The sequence below is a fragment of the Phascolarctos cinereus genome, unplaced genomic scaffold, assembly GCF_003287225.1.
Source record: "Phascolarctos cinereus isolate Bilbo 61053 unplaced genomic scaffold, phaCin_HiC Scaffold_883;HRSCAF=1536, whole genome shotgun sequence".
Lineage (NCBI taxonomy): Eukaryota > Metazoa > Chordata > Mammalia > Diprotodontia > Phascolarctidae > Phascolarctos > Phascolarctos cinereus.
In genome coordinates this window covers 2,043-15,250 of record NW_027556272.1, presented here as the reverse complement: position 1 = coordinate 15,250, position 13,208 = coordinate 2,043, and the positions used below count along the sequence as shown (strand labels likewise).

At 35.6% G+C, this 13,208-nt stretch overlaps 1 pseudogene; it reads right to left on the bottom strand.

Annotated features, from left to right (window-relative positions):
- Positions 1-11,566: 11,566 nt before the first annotated feature.
- Positions 11,567-12,462, bottom strand: LOC144454955 (olfactory receptor 4C6-like; annotated as a pseudogene).
- Positions 12,463-13,208: the final 746 nt, after the last annotated feature.

The following is a 13,208-nucleotide window of genomic DNA, read 5'->3' as shown; positions in this document are numbered from 1 at the left end:
GTTTCCAGCCTTGGTCTGTCTCTTAAGTTTGAATTCCACAACTTGATATTTAGAGCTAGATGTCATCTCAGAACCAATTGAGATTTATACAAAAGGAACTCATCTGTTCCTTCTCATTACTTCTTGGTTGCATCTCCTTCCATTTTATCTCCCAGGTTCACAGATTCAAGTAATTGTTCAGTCAATACCAGATAATTGATTAATTGTTCAATCTTACCTGTTCTAATCCTACATTGTATCTTGTATGGAACCTTTCTCTCTCTACTCAATAGTCACTAAACTAGTTTCCTCTTAGACTTTTATAATCTTTCACCTCCTTTATTGACATACCCTCCTAATTGATAAAATGGCAGTCGATGGCTAACTGGGTCATTTGCTGGCCTGGAGTCAGGAAGATTTATCTTCCTGAGTTCAAATCTGGCCTCAGACACTTACTAGCTGTGTGATCTACAGGAAGTCACTTCACACTGTTTGCCTCAGTTTCCTCATCTTTAAAATGAGCTGGAGAAGGAAATGTTAAACCACTCCATCATCTTTGCCTAGAAAACCTCAAAATGGGTTACAAAGGTTTGACATGACTGGAATGACTGAACAAAAACAACCACTTTAATTGGTCTACATCCAATTTCTCCCCTCTACAATGTATTCACCTTCATTTAGCTGGCAAATTGGTATTCCTGCACTACAGATAACAGTGACACTCCATCAATACCCTTGCTCCCGAACCCCTAGTGAACTCCAGAACCTCAAACACCTCTTGCTACTTGTATTTATGGAAGTATCTCTGGACCCCTGGTTTTCTTGCTTATTCCTTGAATCATTTCCCTCAGGAATAAATAGTGTAAGAAGAGACTTATGACCCAATTTGTCTGCTCCATTCATTCTATAATCCAGCTTCATTCCTGCAGTGGGGGAAGTTATTTTTTTTTAAGGTAAGGACTATTACACGTGGATTCTTATATACTCAATGTCTATCAAAGTTCCCGACACATAAGAAATGTTAATGAATGAATGACAGAATATTTCAGAGGCAATGTAGCAATGCTGCAGTTTGAGTAAGAAAGGCCAAAATTCCTATCCTAACTCAAATGCTCAGTAGTTATGTGACATCCGGTAAGGCCTTTAATTTCTTTGTTTCAAGCAATGCTCTAGGACTTGTCCAAGTTTTGAAAACTTGTATTATGAGTCTTCTGAAGGGATTTCCAAAATCAGAATAACTATTCTTATGAAATTGCTTAAAGCTCAAAATTCATATTCATTATATTTATTTTTCATATGATATATGGTCAGTTCTAATTGTACCTCTCACTAATAGTAGGAACTTAGGCAAGTCACTTTATATTTCTTAGCAAAATGTATATAAATGACTAAATATAAGTGCTGCAAAATTATCTAAAGTAATTTTTAAAAGTTGTAAAGGTGGACATTGAGGTGAATCATGATAAGCAGCATGAAGGAGATTGTAACTTATCCCCTGCTTTGAAGAAAACTATGGAATCCCAAAGGAAGAGGTGAAGAAGGGAGGGAGGGAGGGAGAGCACCAGCAGACCCACAGAATCCAAGGGTTTCAGAGGAGGAAAGACCTCAGCATCCCAGCAGTCAAACCTATATCCTTAAGGAATGCTCACTATTACATACCTGACAAAGGAATATCTAGCCTCTTCATGTAGAAATGTGAGAACTACTTTTCTTCCATCTCCTCCTCCTCCCTCTCCTTGTCTACCACTATCTCCACCACTACCACCATTGCTATTACTATGAAGATGACAATGACTACCATGACTATGATAAGTATTACTACCCTACCACAACCATTACCCCCATAAACACTCACTCAACACTATTATGGTTCCCCTTCTATGATTATATTACAGTTTATGAAAGTTGTTTTTAAATCATAGTGTCTAGGACTGTACCCAACACTACAGATGAGGTCTGAGAAGGTCAGAATATAGCACAACTATCATTTCCCTGCTCGTAGAAGCCACGTTTCTCTTGAGGCATCCCAAGATTTCATTGACTTTTTATTCTTATGCCTATGTCATATGATTCCCATTTTTGAGCTTTCAGTTCATTAAAATCTCTAGATTTTTTAAAAAGGAAACTATGTCTCAAACTATGCCTCTTCCTTGAAAAACTTTTAAAGTTGATTTTCATTTAAAATCCCCCTAAGGCAAGACTTTACATTCATCCCAATTGAATTTGATATTCTTAAATTCAGCCTGATGCTCTAGGCTAACTGGATAATTTTGAATCCCAACTCTGTAATCCACTCATTATCCTAACTATTCCTATAAGCTGTTTAATCTTTAAAAAATGATAAACTTACCTTGTATACTTTATCTGAATTATGATGACACTCCTAAATAGCATAGGTCCAAACAGTGATCCCTGGAGAACTTCACTGTCAACATTGGACAATGAACAACATGTCTTGATTACCACCACCCAACCACTTATGGATCCATATCATGTATCTTCTCCACAAGAATAATATGATATAATTTCTCAAAAACTTTGCTGAAATCTCAGAGAACTACGTAAATTATATCTTTAAACTTCCCCTTATGCTTTAAAAAATAAAAGAAAATAAAAAAAATAATTCCTACATGTTTCATTAAGTTGAACTACAGAATGTCTGACTTGGTTTCCATCTCTGGTAGTTTCTGAACTAACTGTATAGGTAATGTGGTAGATTAAAAATCATGCTGGCTTTGGAAGAAAATGTCTTATTGTATGTTTTTAATTTAAAAATTATAAATCTATGCATGTGAGGAAAACCTCTTAGCAACTTTAGGCTTCAGTATGCTCATCTGGAATATATGGGGACGCACAAGATGTCTTCTAAATACATTTCCATCACAAAATTGATGATCCTATATGAAATATAATTTGAAAAGAAATGGCATTTTCAATAAGGCATTAACAGATCCCTGACCCATGTTTTTTTCCAATGCAACCCCTTAGCAATTTCTTCATATTGGGTGATGTTCCTTTGTTAGATATTATTTTATTTTTTATTGCGAAGGATGTCTTATAACATACATGTAACAAACATAAAGAAAAATCCATAGAAGAAAAGATTGCATCACTGTATTTAGGGAACCAGTGACTCACATGATGATCTTGAGCCTTAGTTGTCAAACTCTCTGTACCCAAAGGTCAACATTGAGTTCTCCTAAGCTATATACTCAGCTAAAAATTGTTCTCCTTCCAGATACAGAAGTGTGTTTTCTTTTCCTATTTCATGCAGCAGTTACTCTCTAGGGCTCACTGTTCCTCTCTCTGGATAAGATTGACCATTATGTTTTACACTGAAATAGAATTAGGAATCCCACTTATTTTACTTCCTGTTATTTTGACTTTTGACATGACACTTGTTGTGCAATAACTTCACTTCCTTACCATGGAGGAGGTACAATTGAAAGGTGTCTTTCCCTTCTAGATCATTTGACAACCTTACCTTTTGCTGGGAAGGATAAAACTGGCACTACTTCTGATGAAGAGCAAGAATTAAAGAGTCTGCTACAGAGAAACTCAAATACATGATGTAAAACCCCATCTCATGCAGTGCAAGAAGGATTACAATTGTCATACAGCACTTGAAATAGGGAAGAAAAAAATTAAGAAAAAAAAATACTCTCAAGAGTGTCAGAAATGATTTAGCTACTATTCAATGGAGTTTGTAATAAGTCCTAGTTTAGCTTCACAAGGAAAATCTTTCCAGAAAGACAAGTAGCTAAAATAATGTTCATCTTTTGATGAAGGTGGAATGTCTGGGGCATCCAATAATTGCATTCTGGGCAGCAGTAGCACCAAATACTGTTTGGTTATTGCAATAGTGTCCCATTGAGAATATGTCTCCAGTGACTGATGAGTTAATTAGCATAACAATGAGTTCACTTTTTTTTAAAATGTGTGAGTCAGGTAAAGTTGGTAGTGGTAAGAGAAAAATCAGCTCATAATTTCCACTAGCTAATTGGTGGTTATATGAAAAAAGCAGAAAGTTGAATGAAATGTAGTGGCATCCAAGAAATAATAGTGAAATTAATCAATCCCTACTGGTTCTGGAGAATAAAATGCTAAAGATGTTCCAAAAGGAGAAAGGACCTTGCTGCCCCAGCAGAACCTGAGCTCCACTGGAGAAGTGTATTTTCCACCAAGTAATCCCAAACACCAGTAGATTCTAAACGGATGACTATGAAGTTCCTTTTTGTTAATGTGTTCATAACACCCAGAAAACAATCCCTAAACATGTCTCACTTGTGAAGTAATTTAATGAAAATATTTCTGGATTTGGAGTCAGAGAATACAGGAACAAAAACTAATATTGCTGTTTATACCCTGTGTAACTTTTCTTTGGTCAACTCATTTCTGTGGGCCCAAATATTCTCATTTATAAAATGAGAGAAAAAGCTCATAATGAATGGATGATCTCTAAAGTCCCTTATAGTTCTAAATCCTATGAATATCCATTGCTTTTATCTGAAGAAGAAATTAGAATGCTAGATTACAAGAAACTTAGTATTATTTCTTTCAATTCGATCAGTCTTATATAAAGACAGAGTAGATTTGTTGACTAATTTGAAAGGTGTAAAAAAGATCTTGTAACACCTATACACCTCCTATAACCACATATTAAAATGACTGTAATTCCTCCAAGGAAATGTTATTATTATTGCAAAAAATAACAATAATACTTGATAATGATGTTATAAAACATTACAATAAAAACCTTTAGAATCATCTCTATGGACTTCAGTATTTGTGGATACTTGGTTTCAAATAGACTTGCTAGTGGGGATCAGATTCTGCTGGGGCAGCAAAGATCTCCTCTGCCGGTGGAACACCTCCAACATAACATTGTCCAAAACCAGTAGGGCCTGGTTGATTTCACTATAGTAGTTGGTGCTGTATCAGCATCATCATTAATATCTATAATAACTATAAAAAAGTTGCATATGCAACCTTCCAGGCACTGTATAAAAAGCTTTATAAATATCCAATTTGATTCTCAAGACTCTGGAGAATGGACTGGTTACTACTAGTTATTACCCTCATTTTACAGGTAAAGCAATCAGAATAAGCAGAGGTTAAGTTAATTCCCCAAGGTCATACAGCTAGGAAATGTCTGAGGACCTATTTTAACTCAAGTCTTCTAGACTCTGGTCTTGGTGCTCTATCTATATTTTTAAAATACTTCAACTAAATATTAATATGTAGAATTAATTAAAAAGTTTTAAAATGAATCTCTCAATATATTGGGTCTCTTCAATCTATGTGACTTTTAGCAAATCGATTCACTTCTCTGAGTCTCCAGGGCGTTAGGTATAACTTTGGGGGCAAAACACTTACAGAAATTACACGAAGAATTTTGGTTAGAAAATCACTTTGACTTAATTGAAAATTCATAGGGTGAATTACCTATAAGATATGGAATTGTAAGAGCATAGGGATTTTAGCTTATTTTCTATGTAAACTTTGCTTAAATTGTAACTTCAGTTTTCATCAGTATGGACATCTTGGAGCACTGCCATAAGCAAATGATGTAATTGGAATTCAATATCCTGTGGAAATTTCAGTGCTTTTAATTACTTCTGGTGGGCCAAAGCCCAGCTTATAAACACAAATTTGTTCTTGATGATGATAACCAGCAATAAAATTGTGGATCCTCATGATTGAAGATTTAAAATTTCATGTGCCTCAAAGGAAATTGAAAAATTTAATACAGAGTGTTAGTAACTAGTAAGAAATTACCAAAAAAAATATGTTGTGCCTAAAATTAGCCTTAGAAAAATATATGGTCCAAGAAATGTTTGACTAAAAAAAGGAGAAATAAGACAATAAAGTGTCAAGACCTCTAATACTGGCATGCTGTCCTCTGAATATTGAAACACTTAGAGGAAAATTGATATCTGGGTGGGGACTGCCTTTCTGGAATGATTCTCATTGGCCATGGACAGGCATCTCACACATAGTTTTTTTCATTTCAACATGACCCAAAGCAGGATGTGACAGCATGTACATTGAAAGACATCCTGATTTAAAAATGAATTCAATGATTCAGCTTCATCCGATTTCAAAAGATAAATTTAGTATGTATAAGCGCAGCAATAAGAATTGAGAGCAACATTTATGCACGAGGCACCGGTACATAGCAGGGACAGTTTTACCTTCCATAAACTTATATTCTAACTGGTACAAGTGATGCATCCACAGATAAATAACTCTTCTCATTCACAGAATTCAACAACACTTGTCAAGTGTCTGCTGTGTGCAAGGGAACAAGGTCAGCATGGTGTAAATAAAGAAAAAATGAGAAATTATTCCTACTTTCAAGGAGCTTAAATTCTACTCAAGGATACTATTCCTCAAAAGATGATAGATAAGAAATAAAAATAGAATGAGACAGATACATATATATATATATATATATATATATATATATATATATAGAGAGAGAGAGAGAGAGAGAGAGAGAGAGATAAACATAGGTGTAGATACAGAAGTAGATTTAAATAGATGATGAAGATATATATTAAATGAATAAAATGATTATTAATTTATACCAAGCCTATCCAGAGGAAGAACATGGAAAGAGTATGGAGGATGAGTTATGAGAGTTAAGTAAATTCCTCCAGAAAATTTAGGTAATAATCTGAATGAAATCTGAATGAAAATAAAAACTTCTTCACTCTCTACTCTGTTATCTTTTCAGGAGAAAGCAAGACTTATATTTCTTATGGAGCAAGCACTTTCAGTATTTTTTTAACATTTTATTCAATTTGAATTTGTTTTTAAAAGCTACTACCAGGTTCAGGCTGTTTCAGCCATCTTATGGCTTTTTAGAGAAAACAATGTGCTTTAGGCATTTCTAAAGTCAAGAGACTATGAAAAGTTTCTTTAAATCCTCTTAGCAATCTAAATATGGGATGAACATCTAGTAGCTTGTATCTATTAAGGGGTAGGATGGAATGAAGATAGCTGGTAGGAAAAATGTTCATCAGAACGTATTGTGATGGAAGAGGCAGTGCAGATACAAAAATGGCTGTTTGGGGCCAACTGTAACAGTCTCCCAGAGATAGGATTTCTAAATTTTCAATGAAAAAAATTTATGTCTCACAAATCAGCAATCAGATCATGTCTTAATTTATGGATTTGTTTATTGTTTAGATTTAAGTAAGTATTAATAATGATTAAATTTAAATGTGTTTGTAGGTATATTTTTTTCTTCCTGAAAGTTCTATTACACACATGCTATCTTACCTCTGCAATGTTTTATAACTATTATTGAGCTCACAGCAGTGAGCTATAAGAGTTAGGGATTGAAGTCATTATCAGACTGGAGACTTGAGACTAGAGGTTAAGTATGATCATTATCATTTTCATAATCATCATCATCATCCCTTTCCTGGACTTTGCTTATCCTCCCTTCCCATTAGAGATTACCTTCCAATTCCTATCTATATCTCCAATATACCAAATGATTTTCATATTATCTGACCCAAGGGAATGTGTGTTTTTTGAGGATTAGAATTGTCTTTTTACCTTCCTTTGTATCCTCAGTTATTAGCTCTGTTGATCCATAGGGTTCTTCCTGAAAGCTTACTAATACTATTTTTAAAGGCTGCCTATTGACATCCAGTGTAAGACACATCAGGACCAAAGTTGCCTTAGTCTCAATGTAAACCAAAGCAGTTCAGTATGATTCTTTCCTCTAAAGCTAAGCAAAAGGTTTACAAACAGGGGTTGTTTCCACCTGAATAGACCAAACCTCACAGAAATCTAGAACCCCTAGCAGTTTTTTTAGAGCACATCTTTGATTCCATAAATTCTAAGTGTTCTTTTCATTGTTTCAAGTTTAGGATAGTGCCAAGAGAATTTTTTTTTCATTCAAAATGGGTTTTCTCTTTCAGTAAAGGTTTTATTGAAGCAAATCCTATCTGTTCATGCAGGGAAAGAAATAAGTCTTAACTGTACCTCCAAATGCATGACACTCCACAGCCTTTAGCTATATAAATTCATTAAATCCAATGAAACCAAACAAGTCCTGAGGTAAAAAAACCAACTTTCCCACTCAAAGTGTGACATACTGAGAAAAGTTTCCCTTTGCAGCAATTGGAGATAGCAATTGACTCACCAATACCAATTGAAAAAGACTCCTGGGATATAATAAGTACTGAATGATTGCTTATTGACTGTGATAGAATCTGTGCTCATTGATTGATTTCATCCACATACAATGGATACAAAATATTAAGACTCAGAAATTGGAAAGAGATAGGATTTGAACCTAAGTCCTACTGACTGACTGTCCTTTCCTTATCACAATCCTGTGCAACTGCTAAGGTGAGACTTAACAGATGACTCAATGTGTTGTGGGGCAGGGAACAGTGGAAAAAATACCTTTTTAATTATTAGAAAGGATGTTAAGCAGAAGAGAAATAAGAGGCATTAAATTTCTTCTATTTTTCCCCCCTAGGAGACTACCCTGGGAGTGATGGGTTAAATTTACCATTAGGCAAATATAGCTTTTATGTCAGGGAAACACAAGAGCAACAAATTCTCACCATGAAAGCTTTTTAACAAGGAAACGGAATGACACAAGGGTGACCTTAGTGTTTGAAGTAGAAGTCTTCGAATCATGTGTGGAGCCTGCTAAAGTAGGGAGACAAATCACACCGTAATGTGGTAAGCATTTTTTAGGGTCCAAGTACATTTCAGGGACTACAATTTTGTCTAGGAATGCAAAGGTTAAATTTAGACTTTCTGTGACAAAGATCTGAAAATACTGGCATGCTGACCAGTCTGTCAGTTATAAAGCATGAATTAAGTACTTCATTTGTTCCAGGCACTCTTCTCTAAATACAAATAGAAGAAAAGATAGTCCCTCCCACTGAGGACCTTACATTACATTGCATTCTAATAGGGGAAGGTAACCCATAAAAGGAAGCTGAGAAGTGGAGGGGAGGTACCCAAGCAGGAGAGTATGATAGACAAAGTCCTGTGGAGATGAGATAGCAGAGCAGCCTGGAGAAGGATAAAGATCAGTATTGACAGAGACTCCAGGCTGTGAGGCACCAACTTCTGAAAAGACTGCATGCTGATCCATGTGTCAGGGGGAAGTGGATTATGACATAAGGTGTGGTATGGCCACTTAAGAGGAGTTCCACAGGGACATGGTTGAGAAGTGAAAGAACTTGTTAATATGATAGCTTCCTACTTTGCCTAGTTTTTGCTAAATAGGTGATGGTGCATTCTACGCAGATATAAAAATTGGTATTGGCACAATTAAATTTTGTCCCAGGCCACATTTGCCTTAACCTAGTTAATTTTTCTTATGGTAAATTAATAGTACTAGTTTAGTTGTAGTTTAGGAATAGCAGTATCCCTAACCCTCTGACTCTGCCTCCTACTCTAACCATAACTCTAAATTATTAGCACTACTTAGTAATGATAGTGGTAGTAGTAGCAGCAGCAGCAGCAGCAGTAGTAGTAATAGTAGTAGTAATAGTAGCAGTAGCAGTAGAACCAGCAGCAGCAGCAGCAGTAGTAATATACAGAGCAGGATGAAGAGGGTGGCTAGCATTTGTATAGTATTTTAAGATTTTAAAGAAATATTTCACTTTATCTTCAGAGTTAACTCGGGCAGTGTCATTGTTCAATCATTTCATTTGGCTCCAACTCTTCAGGACCCCATCAAGAGTGGTTTGTTTGTTTTTTCTAGCTGATTGGTTGTTTGGCAAAATTCTGTACTAGTTCACCATTTCCTTCTCTAGCTCATTTTATAGATGAGAAACTCATGCAAACGGGATTAAATAATTTCCCAGGGTCACACAATAAGTGGGTATCTTCCTGATTCTAAACCCAGTGATGCATCTATTGTAGTAGAAAATATTACTGTCCCCATTTTGCAGATAAAACAAAGTCATGAAGTAGTTAAGCAAATTGTCCAAGATCACACACATAGTAAGTATCCCAGGCAGGACTGAAATTCAGGTCATCTCATGGATCCAAACAAGAAATTTGGCAACTGAGAAACCAAAAATGAGGGTCAGAGGAAGGGTCCATCCTTGTTACTACTGTCCGAAACAGAATGTATGTATTTAAAATTAGAAAAGCATATGGAAAAGAACTGAGACAAAGCAAGGTGAACCAATTTTACCCAATGGTATAAATATATCTTTTTTACCCAATGTAATTATCTTTTGAGACTTTCCAGTGAGATCAGATAATAGATCAAACCTATCAATTTGGGAAATATGGGGGGGAAAGGAAATGTCAATTTTAGAGGGCCTACTTAAAGGCAGACACTATAATGTAACATGTGTAGGACTGCAAACTGGTCCATCCATTCTGGAAAAAAAGATTGGAGTGAAACTCAATAAAAGTTGCCCAAATATAAAATAATAAAGCATAATGTAGATACCCTTTGGCTCAAATCATCTAGAATTAGATATATGCAAAAAAAAACCCAATTATAGGTATTAAATTCAAATAAACAAAAATATTCACAAGTGCACTTTAATAACAGCAATTAAATTATAAAAAGTATATTAAATTGATTGTAAAATGACTACAGAATCATGTTACCTGAATATAATATGCAATAGAATAATACTATGCCCTAAGAAATATGAAATACGAAGAACATAGAAAAATAATATGAATGCTTAAGAAAGATAAAAATGAAAAAAGTATTTATAATCATTTTGACAATATATACAGAAAGCTGATATTTTTTAAGTGAAAAAAGAAACTGAGCAATATGTAATTGCAATGCCTGAGCCTAATACCAGAGAGAACCTCAGGAAATGCATTCCTCTCCTTTCTTTGCAGAGATATAACTGGATGTAGGAGAGTGGTAGAAGAGATAGAACATTGCTTGTAAATAAGCAAGATATCAGTTTTTTTTTTTTAAATCAGAAAATGACTACCTGTGGACTATCTGTGGGAGTCAGCTACATACCGTGCCAGCCTAATTTCCTTTTAGGCAATTGGGATTAAGTGACTTGCTGAGGGTCACACAGCTACTAAGTGTCAAGTGTTTAATCTGAGGCCGGATTTGAACTCAGGTCCTCCTGACTTCAGGGCCAGTTATCTATCCACTGTGCCACCTAACTGCCCCTCCAGTCTAATTTCCTTGAGTGTAAAAGGAAGATAATAATGTCACTTATCTCTGAGGCAAGTTGTAAGGAATATGGAGGTGCAATTTGTTAAGTGCTCTTAGAAACTGTATAGAAAGCACTTTGCAATGGGCTATAACAATATTAACTATCATCATGATTAATAGATGGAAGAATATGGATATGGAATATTGCACATACCTTCATGTTCAGTTAATATTTGGGTTTGTTATATCTCTAAAGTGTCAGTTTTAACCCCTCTCAAATAATTATAGAAAAGGGAAACATGGTCGAGGTACATTCAGTGTAGAAATTTATGAAAGTATTGTGATGTTTGCTAGTAAAGGAGCATGTGAACTGATTAAATATTATTCCATCAGAACATGTTTATTCTGCTTCATTTAAATGATTTTCAATGTAGGCTGAATGATGAAAGGCATTCATCTGATCCAGAGTTTCCTCATGGCATTTTTAACCTCTGTGTTTCTAAGAGTATAGTCAATGGGTTTAACATAGGAGTAACCAATGTAACATACAGCCCAGCTTTATCTACAGGAAAATTGCTACTGGCCTCACGTACAAGAAATATACAGGGAACAAAAAACATGACCACCACTGTGAAGTGAGAGCTGCAGGTGGAAAGGGCTTTCTCCTCCCTCTGAACTGCCACCCTTCAGGAAAGAGAGGATAACAACATAGGAGACAATTAGTATCAGAAAGATTGACAGGCAATTACTCCACTGTTAGCAATGACTAAAAGGCCAAGAACTTGGGTGTCCATGCAGGCCAGTTTCAGAGGGGGAACAAATCACACAGGAAGTGATCCATAACATTAGGGCCACAGAAGGGAAGATGGACCATGAAGAGGAGTTGTATGGTGGCATGTATGGAGCCCCCCATCCACGCTGCTGCACCAGAAGGTAGCACACATGAGGATTCATGATGGTCATGTAGTGCAGGGGTTTGCAGATGGCCACATAGCGATCATAAGCCATGACTACAAGGAGGATTATTTCAACACCACAAAAAAATGATCTGCAAAGAGCTGTGTCAGACAGCCTGCTAGGGAAATGATCGTCTTTCATACAATAAATCCACAACCATCTTAGGAGCAACGACTGAAGAGTAAGCAGCATCCACGATGGATAAGGAGGTTAGAAAAACATACATAGGTGATGTCAAAGTTTTGCTGGCAGTCACGGTTATGACAATGAGTATGTTTCCTGTAACTGTGACAATATATATGATTAAAACAAGACAAAGAATATTTTCGAAGCTCTGGACTTTGTGTGAGGCCCAGCAGAATGAACTCAGTTACATTGTTTTTATTCTCCATTTTGTTCAATCCTCTGTCAAATTGGTGATTTCCCAAAGTCCTATTCCTTTTCTCTTCATTTCTTCTTCTAGTGAAACATTGCCTATACTCACCTAAAAATCCAGTTATTTTAATTCCAAGTAGAATCAATCATGAATCTTCTGCATGAAACTGCTTATTCTGTTATGGATGAATGTTGTAAATTCGGAATGAAGGGATACAATATTCTCAGGGCTGAGGAATGTGATTCATCTCCCTTTCATATTAAAGGCAATTGGTGATAATAAATTCCTTTCATGGTAACTAGTTTATTGTAACCCAAGAAAGGGACAAATGGGTCAATATCATATTTATCAATTATTACAATCCAACAGACTAATAGAATTCCTTGTCATTGTTTGAGATTTTCTATTTATGTTGAAACTCCATATAGCATGCTTTAGATGAAATTGTAGATTATGCTAATTGAGTGTCTTTTAAGTCAAATGGGAAGGGAGTGTTTAAAGCTTGACTGAAACATGGAAGTAGGTAGAATAATAATCTTGGGGTCAGGAAAATTTCTTTCCTGCCCTGCTTCTGGCTATATGACTCTGGGCAAAGCACTTAGCCTTTAATTACCTAGGTATCACTTTAAGTCCAGAAGCTGCAAAGCACTGGATTAACTGTATGGGTAGTGGGAGTTTCTTGTTAGGAGAGTCCTGAATCCAAGGAAATCATATGTCTGGTTAAAAAGAAAAGAAATGTTCAGTGAGTATGAGCAATAATAA